The sequence below is a fragment of the Natrix helvetica genome, assembly GCF_964273705.1.
Source record: "Natrix helvetica genome assembly, chromosome: W".
In the NCBI taxonomy this organism is placed as follows: Eukaryota; Metazoa; Chordata; class Lepidosauria; order Squamata; family Natricidae; genus Natrix; species Natrix helvetica.
In genome coordinates, this window is record NC_138555.1 from 52,373,006 (window position 1) to 52,387,279 (window position 14,274).

The window sequence follows — 14,274 nt, forward strand, 5'->3', positions numbered from 1 at the left end:
GACAACTACAAAACCGGAAAAGGATTAAAAGATTGAAATATGAGAAAAGACTATAGCAAATAAATATTACACAAAATGACATAAATGTAGTAAAATCTGTTACACATAGAATATATAGAATATTACATATAGAATGAAAAAAATGTATGAAATAATGTAAATGCACAGATATATAAAGTCATAGTTATAAAAGATTTAATATATTATATAGTATACAAAATAACATAAATGTAGTAAAAACTGCTATACATAGAACATATAGAATATTATATATAGAATGAAAAAAATGTATGAAATAATATAAATGCACAAATATATGAAATCATAGTTATAAAATATTTATTGGTATAGATAAAACAGACACAACAGATAGGTAAAAAATGTGTTGCAAAGATGTGAAGTTTCTACAAACAAAATAAAATTTATATATATAAAAAAAGGAAATTGCCCTTCACCCAGCAAGATACAACCAACCCTGGGACACAGACAGCATACAAAGTTAGCTAAGACCCCAACCCCCTGGGAGTGTCAAGAAGGTACGCGGACGGTTGGCCTTGACCGACACCAACTGCTAATCTTCAGCATGCACAGTAGACGGTTTGACCAATACTCCCACTTTACAATCTCTCCTGTACAAAAGCTTCCCCTCCCAAATACCAGGCCCCCCCTCCCCGTTTCAATGGCAGCCGAAAGCAAATGTGAAACAGAGGCTGACATCTGGCCCTCCTTCAGGAAAAGAATTCATCCCTGCAAGAAAATAAAACAATAGAAAAAACAACACAAGACATGTGTGATATAAATACGATCAAGGCTTATCAGGGTACTTAGCGTAAAACTTCTGTAAGAGTCTAGGAGCCCTAACATGAGATTTATCCACCCACTCAGACTGGGAGGGGGGAAAATGTTTCCAGGACACCAGATATTGAATTTGATTCCTATGTTTCCTGGAATCCAATATTTCCTTAACCTCAAAATGTTGCTCCCCGTCAATAAGAAGAGGGGCAGGGGGTGGAGGTAGGGGCGCACGAAAAGAAGAAATGTGCTCAGGTTTCAACAGGTTGACATGAAATACAAGATAAATCTGTGTAAGATGCTTTGGTAACTCCAATCGTACAGAGACAGGATTAATGATTTTCACAATAGGGAAAGGACCAACATACTTCGGCCCCAGTTTCTTTGATTGCTGGGTGGTTTGTAGAAACTTGGTGGACAAAAATACTCGATCTCTGACTTTGTACTCCCTTTGTTTCACCCTCTTCTTGTCAGCCTGTTTCTTGTGCGCCCGGTGAGCAGCCTCCAATACCTGGCGGATCATGGGCCAAATTTGGCGAAGCTGGTCACTCCACTCGGAGAGGGACAAAATTTGTGGTTTCTCTCGAGGCAATTCAGGAATCGGTACAAAGTCCTGTCCAAGCACAACTCTAAAAGGCGTCAAGCCAGTACTGCTGTGCACCGAGTTGTTGTATGCCACCTCAGCATGTGGTAACAGTTCAGCCCAGTTATCTTGTTGATAATTGATGAAACACCGGAGGTACTGTTCCAAAACAGAATTAGTCCGTTCACAAGCCCCATTAGTCTGAGGATGGTGGGCGGAGCTTAGGCCCTGGGCGGAGCCAATTAGCTTCAGAAACTCCTTCCAGAAAAGGAAGGTGAACTGGACCCCCCTATCCAAAATTATGCATTCAGGTACTCCATGCAAGCGGTATACATGTGAAATAAACAACTTAGCTAACGATTTAGCTGATGGGATTTTGGAACAGGGTACAAAATGAACTTGTTTGGAAAACAGGTCAGTAATTACCCAAATCACGGTGTTTCCTAAACTCTCTGGCAACTCAACAACGAAGTCCATCGATATCTCCTTCCATGGGGCCTGAGGGCGGGCCACACTTTGGAGAAGGCCCTGGGGTTTTCCCGGGGGGCGTTTTGCGGCAGCACAAACAAGACAGCTGGCTATGTAGGACTCAATGTCTTTTTTCAGTGAAGGCCACCAAAATTGTCTCTTAACTAAATGTAAAGTCTTTACAAATCCAAAGTGGCCTGCCATTCTTGAATCATGGGCCCGTTGAAGAACAATAGTTTTCAGGTCCACAGGAACATATAACTTAGCTCCTACCCAAGCCAGTCCATCCTTCATAGTGCATTCGTTTGAATGTTGTTTGAACCAGTCATCGGAGTCAAGGCTCTCCGTCGTGACCTCTAAGTTGGAAATGCCTTGGCTTCTAGTAATCACCAGAGCAGCTAGGCTTTTTGCTGGGATGACTGGGTGAACTACGCTCAGCTTAGAGCTGTTGCATTGGGGAAGCTGAGACAAAGCATCAGCCATTAAGTTCTTCCCCCCCCCCCCCCCGAATGTACTTGAGGGTAAAGTTGAAAAGGTTGAAATGTTGCGCCCAACGCACCTGTTTAGAAGATAGTTTACGGGGGTCTTCAAAGCTTCCAATTTTTTACGATCAGTCCATACTTCAAAAGGGTGTTTTGCCCCTTCTAGGAAATGTCGACAGGTCATTAAAGCCCATCTGACTGCAAAAGCTTCCGTTTCCCATATAGCCCATCGTCTCTCCGTCTCTGTTAGTTTGCGAGAGGTGTAAGTGCATGGCTGCAATTTTCCAGCAGCGTTCGTTGAAGTAATACTGCCCCCACCGCCACATCACTGGCATCAGCTTGAATGATAAATGGTGCCTCCATATCTGGGTGTTTCAAAACGGGTTCAGCTGTGAAGAGTCGCTTTAATTTCTCAAAAGCGGCTTGACACTCAATAGTCCAATTCAAAGGCTTACCCGGTCTAGGTTTGGCCTCCCCTTTTGACTTTAGGAGATTTCTAATGGGCAGAGCAATGCTGGCGAACGAGGGGATAAATTGACAATAAAAATTTGCAAATCCCAAAAAACTTTGTAATTGTTTGCGGGTGCGAGGAGGTGCCCATTCAGTCACTGCCTGGACTTTTGCTGGGTCCATCTCGATGCCATTGTGGGAAATGCGGTAGCCCAAGTAATCAATTTTCTCTTGATGAAATCACATTTAGACAATTTGGCGTCTAGAGAGCAGATGGAGGTCCTCACGCTCCGAGTCTGATCGAACACAGGTAAGAGCCTATTTACGGACCTACCTTGTGGCATTGAGAGCGGCCAAACGTAGACATTGTGCCGCTCTTATTGCGTCCGCGGATAACTGCCCTGCCGCCCTGTTTAGGGTGACCCGCTCCCTCTTGTCGCAGAGGACGCGGGGGGCACCCTTGCAGGGAAGAGCAGAGGAGTTTGGGGAATATCTGCAGGACAAAGTCGCTCAGATCCGGAGCGGATGGGCCCCCTCCAGTGGACCGGGCGAGCCGTCAACAGTGAGTCTTGTGAGACCATTCTGGGAGGAGTTTGACTCTGTTGCCCCCGAGGATTTGGACGGGTTGCGTGGACGGCTGCGACCCACCACATGTTCAATGGACCCGTGTCCCTCCTGGCTGGTACTGTCATCCTGGGAGGTGACACGAGGCTGGCTTCTGGGCCTGGTGAACGCCTCGTTGGGTGAGGGATCCTTACCAACTGCCTTGAAAGAGGCGGTGGTGAGGCCCTTGCTCAAGAGGCCTTCGCTTGACCCAACGGAGCTAGCTAATTATCGTCCAGTCTCCAACCTTCCCTTTCTAGCGAAGGTTGTTGAGAATGTGGTGGCACAGCAGTTTCCGCGACACCTTGACGAATCCGAATATCTAGACCCACGCCAGTCCGGCTTCCGACCCGGGCACAGCACAGAGACAGCCTTGGTCGCGTTGGTTGATGATCTCTGGAGGGCCAGAGATAGAGGTTGTTCCTCTATCCTGGTCCTATTAGACCTCTCAGCGGCTTTTGATACCATCGACCATGGTATCCTATTGCGCCGGCTGGAAGGGATGGGAGTCGGAGGCACCGTTTTGCGGTGGTTCGGCTCCTACCTCTCCGACCGGACGCAATGTGTGTTGACAGGGGGGCAGAGGTCGACCCTGAGGCCACTCACTTGTGGGGTGCCGCAGGGGTCGGTCCTCTCGCCCCTCCTGTTCAACGCATATGTGAAGCCACTGGGGGAGATCATCCGTGGTTTTGGGGTTGAATATCATCTGTACGCTGATGATACTCAGCTGTACATCTCAACCCCAAACCACCCCAACGAGGCTGTCGAAGTGATGTCCCGATGTTTGGAAGCCGTCGGGGTCTGGATGGGGGACAACAGACTCAAACTCAACCCCTCCAAGACTGAGTGGCTGTGGCTACCGGCACCTCGGTTCAGCCAGCTGACTCCATCGCTGGCCATAGGGGGCGAACAATTGCCCCCTGTGGAACGGGCGCGCAATTTGGGCGTCCTCCTAGATGCCCGGCTGTCAATGGACGACCATGTGGCAGCCGTGGCAAGGGGGGCGTTCCACCAGGTTCGCCTGGTGCGCCAATTGCGCCCCCTTCTGGACCGGGATGCCCTACGCACGGTCACTCATGCACTGGTGACGTCTCGCCTGGACTACTGCAATGCTCTCTACATGGGGCTTCCCTTGGGACGCGCCCGAAAACTGCAGCTAGTCCAGAACGCAGCCGCGCGGGCTGTCATGGGGAGTACTAGGTACTCCCACGTAACACCACTCCTGCGCGAGCTGCACTGGCTGCCTGTGGTTTTTCGGGTGCGTTTCAAGGTTTTGATCACCATCTTTAAAGCGCTCCATGGCACAGGACCTAGCTACCTGCGGGATCGCATCTCTCCACACACATCCCTGCGGCCAATTTGCTCTCACAGGGAGGGACTTCTCCTAGTGCCGTCCACTAGGCAATGCCAACGGGCGGCGCCAAGGAGTAGGGCCTTCTCTGTGATGGGCCCAACCCTCTGGAATGACCTCCCCCCCGACATTAGAACCACCACCGACTTCCGCTCCTTCCGACAAAAATTGAAGACACACCTGTTCCGATTGGCTGGCCTGGCATAATCATAACTGCTACCTCCTGGCAAACATATTTCTTAACTGGTATTTTAGGGGAATTGTTTTTTAAATTTAATTTTATGGGATATTTGTAGGGGTTTTAAACTATTTACTCAGCTGTACAGTTCTGTTAAATCTTTTTTATCCTCCTTCGTATCTATTTATCTATTTAATAATTTTAATTGCTTAATTTTATAGTTATTTATATGATGTATTTCCGATATGGACTGTACACCGCCCCGAGTCCCTTTCGGGAGAGGGGGCGGTCTATAAGCGCTCAGTAAATAAATAAATAAATAAATAAATAAAGTTCTGCGGCCTGGAGTTTCTTGAGTACTGATCGTACTAAAGTCATGTGTTCATCACGTGTTTCCGCGTAGATAAGGATGTCGTCAAGGTAGACCATTACGCCCTTGTACAGGTGTTCATGTAAAACTTCGTTTATTAATTGCATGAAGACAGCTGGTGCCCCCTGTAGGCCAAATGGGAGTACTCTGAATTGAAAACACCCGAGTGGGCAGTTGAAACCAGTTTTTCATTCATCACCCTGTTTGAGTCTGACTCTGTAGTAAGCCTCTCTTAGGTCCAATTTCGTGAAGATCTTCACTTTACCCAATTGGGCCAACATATCCTTCATCAGAGGGAGGAGGTATACATTTTCCACGCACGCCGAATTGAGGTTCTTGTAATTTACACAGAGACAAAAGGAGCCATCTTTTTTTTCTCTGAACAACACAGAGGCCGCCACACGTGGCCTAGCAGGTTCAATAAATCCCCTTTTCAAATTTTTGTCAATAAACTTCTGTAATTCCTCCATCTCGTGTGGGGTCATCAAGTAAATCTTGGGTTTTGGAAGTTTTACTCCTGGGAATGCTACAATCTCAATGCTACAATCTGTCGCGTGGTGAGGGGGTAATTTATCATAGGATTTTTCACTGAAAACGTCCTTTAGGTCCCAATAATCGTTTGGGATTTTCTCCTCCCCCTCAATTTTTTCCTGCAGCGAGGCCGCTAGGTTAGGTTCAGCGTTGGAAATATTGGAAACCCTCCCATCTCCTTCAGGGGGTTTAGCAGATTGGATGCGCAGCCACCCTTTCTTCCAGTTGATGTGTGGGTTCCATTTACGCAACCAGGGTAAACCCAGTATGAGAGGTTGGTCCATCCCTGGGGCCACAGTGAAACTTAATGTTTCCTGGTGATCTCCCATCCACATGTCTATAGGTTCAGTCACAAAATCCCCCCCCCCCCCCGATATAGACCCATCAAGCTGGCAAAAAGCAATGGGGACTTTCAAAGTTCTCAGTTTCAAGCCCATTTTTTCCACCACTTCCGGGCTAACAATGCAACGTGTGCATCCCGAGTCTAAAAGGGCCAGCATTTTTGCTTGGGTGCCAGTAGAGGGCACTTTAAGTTCTACTGGGATGGTCAAGGGGCCCGATCGGGAACTTACCAGACGGTCGTCATCGGATTCGGTTTCGCTTTCCCCCGAAGAGGATGGTTCTTCTTCTCTCGGGATGGGAGGGAATTGTGCAACAGGTTCCACCCCTTTCATGGTGGTGTCCCTTCTCTTCCTGGGTTGCTTGTCTGGCTTTCTCTCCCCCACGGCAGAGGGCTTTGGGCCAATTTTAGAGCGGCAATTTGGTGCCCGGTGCCCCTCCTTTCTGCAACGGAAGCAGGTGGTAGACCGAGGCTTGCTTGCAGACCAACTTTCCCCTCCTTTTGGAGTTCTTTTGGGGGGGGGGGTTGGGAGGGGTGGCTTTCTCTTCCTCACTATCTTCGTGGTACTTGTCTCTGGCTAGATCAATCTCCACGTCTGCTGCCAATTCGTACCAGCATTGCAAGTTACGGGGGTGGGGGGGTGGGGGGATTTACACAGTTTTGGTATATATCTTTCTTTAAATCATCCATGAAGCTGTCCATTAAAGCTTCTTCCAACCAACCCCTCATATAAACGGACAATTCACGAAACTCTTGTATGTAATCAGCCACTGGGCTCTTCCCTTGGGTAAGGGTTTTCATTCTGGTTCTGGCCTTCCGCTCCGTGAGTGAGTCATCAAAGTGTTTTGTCAGGGAGTTCCGGTTCCGGCGGCGGCGGCGACGGGCAGCTCTTTGCCCGCTCCGGCTCCCCGGTGGGCTTCCCCACTCCTTGGGGGGCACAGGACACCCCGCAGAGGGGTCCTGCCGGAGGGGCGGCATCGCGGAGGTCTCCTGCAGCGGCGGCAGCCGGCGGGGGCTCTCTCGCGCGCCCAAGGCACCGGGGAGCAAGCTCGGAGGGCGCATCGCGTTTCCACGCCTCGCGCCTCGCTACAAGCCGACTGGAGAATGCTACAATTGAAGGAAGCAGCTGCGGTGCGGTGAGGTTGCCTCTCTCTTCATCCCTTACTTTGCATGAAGATTTGATTCAGCTTTTAAAACTTTAAAACAACTTTCGGAGCATTTTGGAGGTGCGGCTGGAGGGAGGGGGGTTTCCCCCCCCCCCTTGGACAAGCGGCAAGAAACAATTTTGCTCTCAGCCCCCGGGGAAGGAGGAGGGGGGAGAGCCAACGAATGAAGCCTCACTTAGGCTGAGATGATTTTCTTTTCAATTTAATTTTACATATTACAATGATTTGAGGACTTTTGGAACTTTTTAAAACTTTGTTACGCCTCTGTGCCCAAAACTGGCAGGGCAAGATGGCACACTTCCGTTGTCTTTATGAACTCTGAAACCTGACTCCACCTTTAAAATTCAGGCTTCCGGTCTTTGTCTCCGTGTCTCCCAGAGGAACCTCTTGTGGATTGGTATTTTTTTAACCTTCTAGGGGAAATTTTCTATCTATTGCCAGATTTATTGGAGAGATTCTCTTCTGCCTGGTTATTCTGCTCCCGGATTCACCTGGCTACCCTTCTTTTCTAATTGCTTACTTCATATTTGGACTGAACTTTTAACGTTATAAAGGATGGCATCTAAAAGACCCCCTCCTGGAAAACCTGGCTTTGCCACTTCTGCTCCAACATCCGCAACATCCAGTCCAGCCACACAGTCAAAGATAACAGAACTGATGCACCATAAGACTACAGAGATGGACTTTCAACAAATGCTTCAACAAATTCTACAGGGCCAGGAGGAAATCAAGAAACAGTTAAGGGAAATGAAAGATGAAATTAAAGAAAATCAAGCCCAAATATATAAGAACTCACAAAGACTGAATCTTGTGGAAGGGGGGGTGGAGGAGGTGAGGGGGGGGGTGGAAGCCGTGCAGAAAGGGAACAAAGATCTTGACATCCAACAGATGAAATTAGAATTTGAGAGAATGTCCTATTATCTTAGATTTCAAAATGTTATAGAAGAAGATGGGGAAAATATAAGGGACATCATGACAAACATTCTGGCTGACTATACACACAAAGAAAAACAACAGATGGGGTGGGATATAGATCTGGTTTATAGAGTGAACTCAGCTTATGCTAGAACACACAATTTACCCAGGGAGGTTCACATTAAATTCCTTAGAAAAACCACAAGAGATGAAATTCTGGGTGTACAAAGGGGGCAAGCATTGACATATCATGATATGGAGATAACCATTCTGAAGCAGATCCCTAAGAAGATTAGAGAAAAAAGAAAAAATTATTCGCAATTAGCGAATAAATTATACCAGAAAGGGGTGTGGTTTAGATGGTTGATGCCTGAAGGTATGCTGATATTCTGGGAGGAGACAAGAATCAGAATTAATTCACCCATAGAGGCGCAGGCCTTTATGGAAAAAAATAAAACACTCCTAGAGAAACCACCAGACACTACAACGGACACGCAGGACACGGGAGGGGCCAGAGCTCTGCCAGTGGAGGGAGATGGGGCAATAGCAAGAAGACTCAGATCACAGAAATAAATATGAAAATCATATTATTATAAATTGACCGAAAGTGAAAATGGAATTATATTTGGATTTTATATTGTAATGTTTAATTTGATTGAATTTAATAATAGAACTAATATGCTGATTATAATCAATTATATACTAATGCATTATATATAAATGTACGCTATGGGTATGGAGGGAGGGGGGCCTCACACACTTTGCAACTGCCAAAATTTGTATACCTGTCCATTTACCCTTTTCCCTATAAATTTTGAAAAACCAATAAAATTTTATTATTACAAAGTGTTTTGTCAGGGCGGCCATAAACCTATTATAGTCTCTCAGTATGGGGGAGTCATCGTTGTGCAGGGCAACCATCCATGCCACTGCCTTGTTCTCCAACGCCATGGTAACAACTCTTACCTTGGCTTCTTCTGTGGGGAGATCCTCTCCGAACTGTTGCATGAAATTCCAGACTTGGACCAGGAAAAATCCTAGTTCCTTTGGGTCACCTCCAAATTTCACGCCAAGCGGAGGAACCTTTGCCATCCGGCGTCTCTTGGAAGGGCTCTCGCGGCTTCCCCATCCTGATGTGCTCCACTGTCTGCCCCCAGGGCCCCCCTTGGGCGGAACAGGGCTTCTGCAGTTCTCTCCTCTGGGTCTGGGAGATCAACTTCTCTTTCAGGACCACTCTCGCGTAACCGTCGCCTCTCCCAAGCCTCTTGAAAGAGTTTCATAGCCTGGGACATCATAAGGTTCTCCTCGTCGGAATCCTGCCAAGCAGCTGCCGGCCGCCGATGTCGCCTTGTGGTAACTCCAGCTGGAATTTCCTCAGGGTCATACTTCTGTCCCACAAAGTGAGATCTTGCTTAATGTCAAGCTGGCCTCCCTCAGTAACCAAGAAAGAAACCACTTAACTCCATTTTTCAGAATTAAGAGTACTTTTACTGGTTATGAAAAGATAATAGCTAAGCAAAGCAAGAGCTGCGGCATAAGCACGCGAAATTATACATATCAATACATGACCAACTCCCTCCCCCTGGCAACCCTCATCCCACTGTCCAATCTGCAAATCCCTTAGGTGTCATATGAGTTCCATCTTCAAAGAGCATCATCAGGAAGGTACGCGGACGGTTGGCCTTGACCGACACCAACCGCTAATCTTCAGCATGCGCAGTAGACGGTTTGACCAATACTCCCACTTTACAATCTCTCCTGTACAAAAGCTTCCCCTCCCAAATACCAGGCCCCCCCTCCCTGTTTCAATGGCAGCCAAAAGCAAATGCGAAACAGAGTCTGGCAGGGAGTCTGACAGCCAATGGGATACATTTCTTGCACAGGAAGACTGTGGGAAGAACCATCCTCCTCATCGGAAGAAAGTGAAACCGAATCTGACGACGAATGTCTGGTAAGTTCCCAATCGGGCCCCATGACTATCCCAGTAGAACTAAAAGTGCCCTCTACTGGAGCACAAGAAAAAATGCTGGCCCTCTTAGATTCAGGATGCACACGTTGCATAGTCAGTCCTGAGGTGGTGGAAAAACTGGGACTGAAATTGAAAACTTTAAAAGTCCCCACTGCTTTTTGCCAGCTGGACGGCTCAATAGCTGGGGGGAGCCCTGCCCATTTTGTAACTGAGCCAATAGACATGTGGATGGGAACTCACCAAGAAACTATAAGTTTTATTGTCGCCACAGGAATGGATCGGCCTCTCATGCTAGGGTTACCTTGGTTACGGAAGTGGAACCCACGCATCAATTGGCGGAAAGGGTGGTTGCGCATCCGATCCGATCCCCCTCCTGAGGGAGAGGGGGGGCTCCAAAGCCCATTAATGCTAAACCTAACCTAGCGGCCACAGGACAAGAAAAAATTGAGGGGGAGGAGAAAATCCCAAAAGAACATTGGGACCTAAAGGATCTTTTCAGTGAGAAATCCTCTGATAAGTTACCCTCTCACCGCGCAACAGATTGCAGTATTGATATTCTCCCAGGGGGGAAACTTCCAAAACCCCAAATCTACTCAATGAGCCCCCGTGAAATGGACGAATTACAGAAATTTATTGATAAAAATTTACGAAGGGGATTTATTGAACCTGCCAGGCCCCGAGTGGCTGCTCCAGTGCTGTTTAGAGAAAAAAAAGATGGCTCTCTTCGCCTCTGTGTGAACTACAAGAACTTAAATGCTGTGTCTGTACACATTGTTTACCCCCTCCCTCTGATGAAGGACATGTTGGCCCATTTGGGTAAAGGGAGGATTTTCACAAAATTGGATTTAAGGGAGGCTTATTACAGAGTCAGGATTAAAAAGGGAGATGAATGGAAAACTGCTTTCAACTGCGCACTTGGTTGTTTTCAATTCCGAGTACTCCCTTTTGGCCTACAGGGGGCACCAGCGGTTTTCAGGCAACTAATAAATGAAGTTTTGCATGACCACCTATACAAAGGCGTGATAGTCTATCTTGATGACATCCTTATTTACATGGAAACACGTAAGGAACACATGACATTGGTGCGTTCTGTTCTCAAAAAAAACTCCGTGTGGCGGAGCTTTATGCCAAATTGTCTAAATGTGAATTTCATCAGGAAAAAATTGACTACCTTGGTTATCGCATCTCCCACAATGGCATCGAGATGGACCCAGCTAAAGTCCAAGCCGTTACCGAATGGGCACCCCCCGCACCCACAAACAATTAGTTTCTTGGGGTTTGCGAATTTTTATCGTCAATTTATTCCATCCTTCGCCAGCATTGCGCTACCCATTACAAATCTCCTAAAGTCAAAAGGAGAGGCCAAACCCAAACCGGGGAAGCCATTAAAATGGACTATGGAATGTCAGGCCGCATTCGAAAAACTAAAACGACTCTTTGCAGCTGAACCCGTTTTGAAACACCCAAACATGGATGCACCATTTATTGTTCAGGCTGACGCTAGTGATGTAGCGGTGGGAGCAGTGTTACTTCAAACAAACACTGACGGGCACGGGCAACCTTGCGCTTACACCTCCCGAAAACTGAGAGAGACAGAGAGGCGATGGGCTATATGTGAAAAGGAAGCTTTTGCAGTCAGTTGGGCTTTGGTGACCTGGCAACATTTTCTTGAGGGAGCTAAACACCCTTTTGAGGTGTGGACTGATCACAAAAATTTAGAAGCGTTAACGACCCCCTCGAAAGCTATCTCCTAAACAAATGCGTTGGGCGCAACATTTCAACCGATTCAATTTCACTCTAAAGTACATCCCTGGAGGGAAGAACTTTATGGCGGATTCATTATCCAGACTCCCACAATACAACAGTTTCAAGCTAAGCGTGGTACTTCCAGTCATCACAGCAAAAAGTCTTGCTGCTCAAATGGTTACCAGAAGCCAAAGCAACTCTTAATTTGGAGGCCACAACAGATCTCATCTGCAAACTCAAGGAAAGCCTTGAGTCCGACTACTGGTTTAAGGAACATTCAAATGAATGCCCCATGAAAGATGGACTAGCTTGGATAGGCGCTAAATTGTATGTTCCTGCGAGCATGAAATCTTTTGTGCTACAACGAGCTCATGATTCCCGCATGGCAGGGCAGTTTCAGTTTGTGAAAACTATGCATCTCATCAAAAGACAATTTTGGTGGCCATCTTTGAAAAAAGACATTGAATCATATGTGGCCAGTTGCCCCATATACACTGCTGCTAAGAGGCCACCAGGAAAGCCCCAAGGCCTGCTTCAAGGTGTAGCCCGTCCTAAATCCCCGTGGAAGGAAATATCAATTTCATTGTCGAATTACCGGAGAGTCAATTAAATACCGTGGTCTGGATATGGTCATGGATTTGTTCTCTAAACAGGTTCATTTTGTGCCTTGTTCCAAGATCCCTTCAGCTAAGTCTTTAGCTAAATTGTTTATTACACATATATACCGTTTGCATGGGGTGCCGGAGTGCATAATATCAGATAGAGGGGTACAGTTCACCTCCCTCTTCTGGAAGGAGTTTTTGAAGTTGATTGGCTCCACCCAGGGGTTAAGCTCCGCCCACCATCCTCAGACTAATGTAGCTTGTGAAAGGACTAACTCTGTTTTGGAGCAGTACCTCCGGTGTTTTATCAATTATCAGCAGGATAATTGGACTGAACTGTTACCACATGCTGAAGTAGCGTACAACAACTCTTTGCACAGCAGCACCGGTTTCACCCCTTTTAGACTTGTCTTTGGGCAAGGCTTTGTGCCAATCCCAGAATTGCCCCGTGAAAAACTGCAAGTCTTGTCCGTCTCCGAGTGGAGTGACCAGCTCCAGAAGGTTTGGCCCAGAGCCTGAAAGACGTTGGAAGCTGCTCATCGAGCACACAAGAAACAATCTGACAAAAAGAGGGTGAAAGAAAGGGAGTACAAGATTGGAGATCAAGTTTTTCTGTCTACCAAATTTCTCCAAACTACCCAAAAGTCGAAGAAATTAGGGCCTAAGTATGTTGGTCCATTTCCTATTGTGAAGATCATTAATCCTGTTTCTGTACGGTTGGGAATTGCCAAAGTATCTCAACCGTATTTACCCCGTGTTTCATGTTAACCTTTTGAAACCAGTGCACACCTCCTCTGTTCGGGTACCCGTGCCGCCTCCTCCTGCCCCTCTTCTCATTGAAGGAGAGCAGCATTTTGAGATCAAAGAGATTTTGGACTCCAGGAGATGTAGGAATCAGGTTCAATATCTGGTCTCCTGGAAACATTTTCCCCCATCCCAAGCTGAATGGGTTGATAAGTCCCATGTTAGAGCTCCTAGACTTCTGCGGAAATTCTACTCTACCTATCCTGATAAGCCCTGACTCATGTTGCCATATATATGTCTAATCTGTCTTGTTCCTGTTTTTTCTCTCTCCATTTTTTTTCCAGGGGTGATGTCCTTTCCTGACGGAGGGCCGGATGTCAGCCTCTGCTTTGCTGCTTGCTTTCAGCTGCCATTTAAATGGGGAGGGGGGGAGATAACATGGTATTTGGGAGGGGAAGCTTCAGCACAGGAGTGAATGAAGAAGGGAGTGGTTTTCTCACCATCTACTGCGCATGCTGCAGATAGTGGAATTGCCGCCAAGGCCAACCGTCAGGCATACCAACCTGATGATGGGTTTTGAAGCTGCAGCCCACATGACACCTGTGGAGTGTGCGGATTGGACTGGGGGATGGGGTTACTAGGGGGGGGGAGTTGGGTCACATATTGATATCTATGATTATGCGCGCTTTTGCCTCAGATCTTGCTTTGCTAGCTGCTATCTACTCATAACCAGTAAAAGTACACTTAATTCTGAAAAATGGAGTTGAGTGGTTTCTTTCTTGGTTACTGATGGAGGCTGCCCTGACATTAGGATTCAACGGGCAAAACTGTCCGGGGTGGAAGCGGGTCTGTGGTGCAAGAGTACTCAGGATTCCTGGACAGGGCATCCGCCCTTTGGTTGCATGCACTCGGAATGCAGGTCACTCAGAAGTTGAACCGTGCAAAGAACAGAGACCACCGGACCTGGCACTGGTTCAGCTTGTG

General features: G+C 47.2%; 1 protein-coding gene across 1 annotated transcript in view; it reads right to left on the reverse strand.

Annotated features, from left to right (window-relative positions):
• The window catches only part of LOC309400288 (KAT8 regulatory NSL complex subunit 1-like), a 529,998-nt gene that overhangs the window by 471,574 nt on the left and 44,150 nt on the right, over positions 1–14,274 (reverse strand). The window lies entirely within an intron of this gene.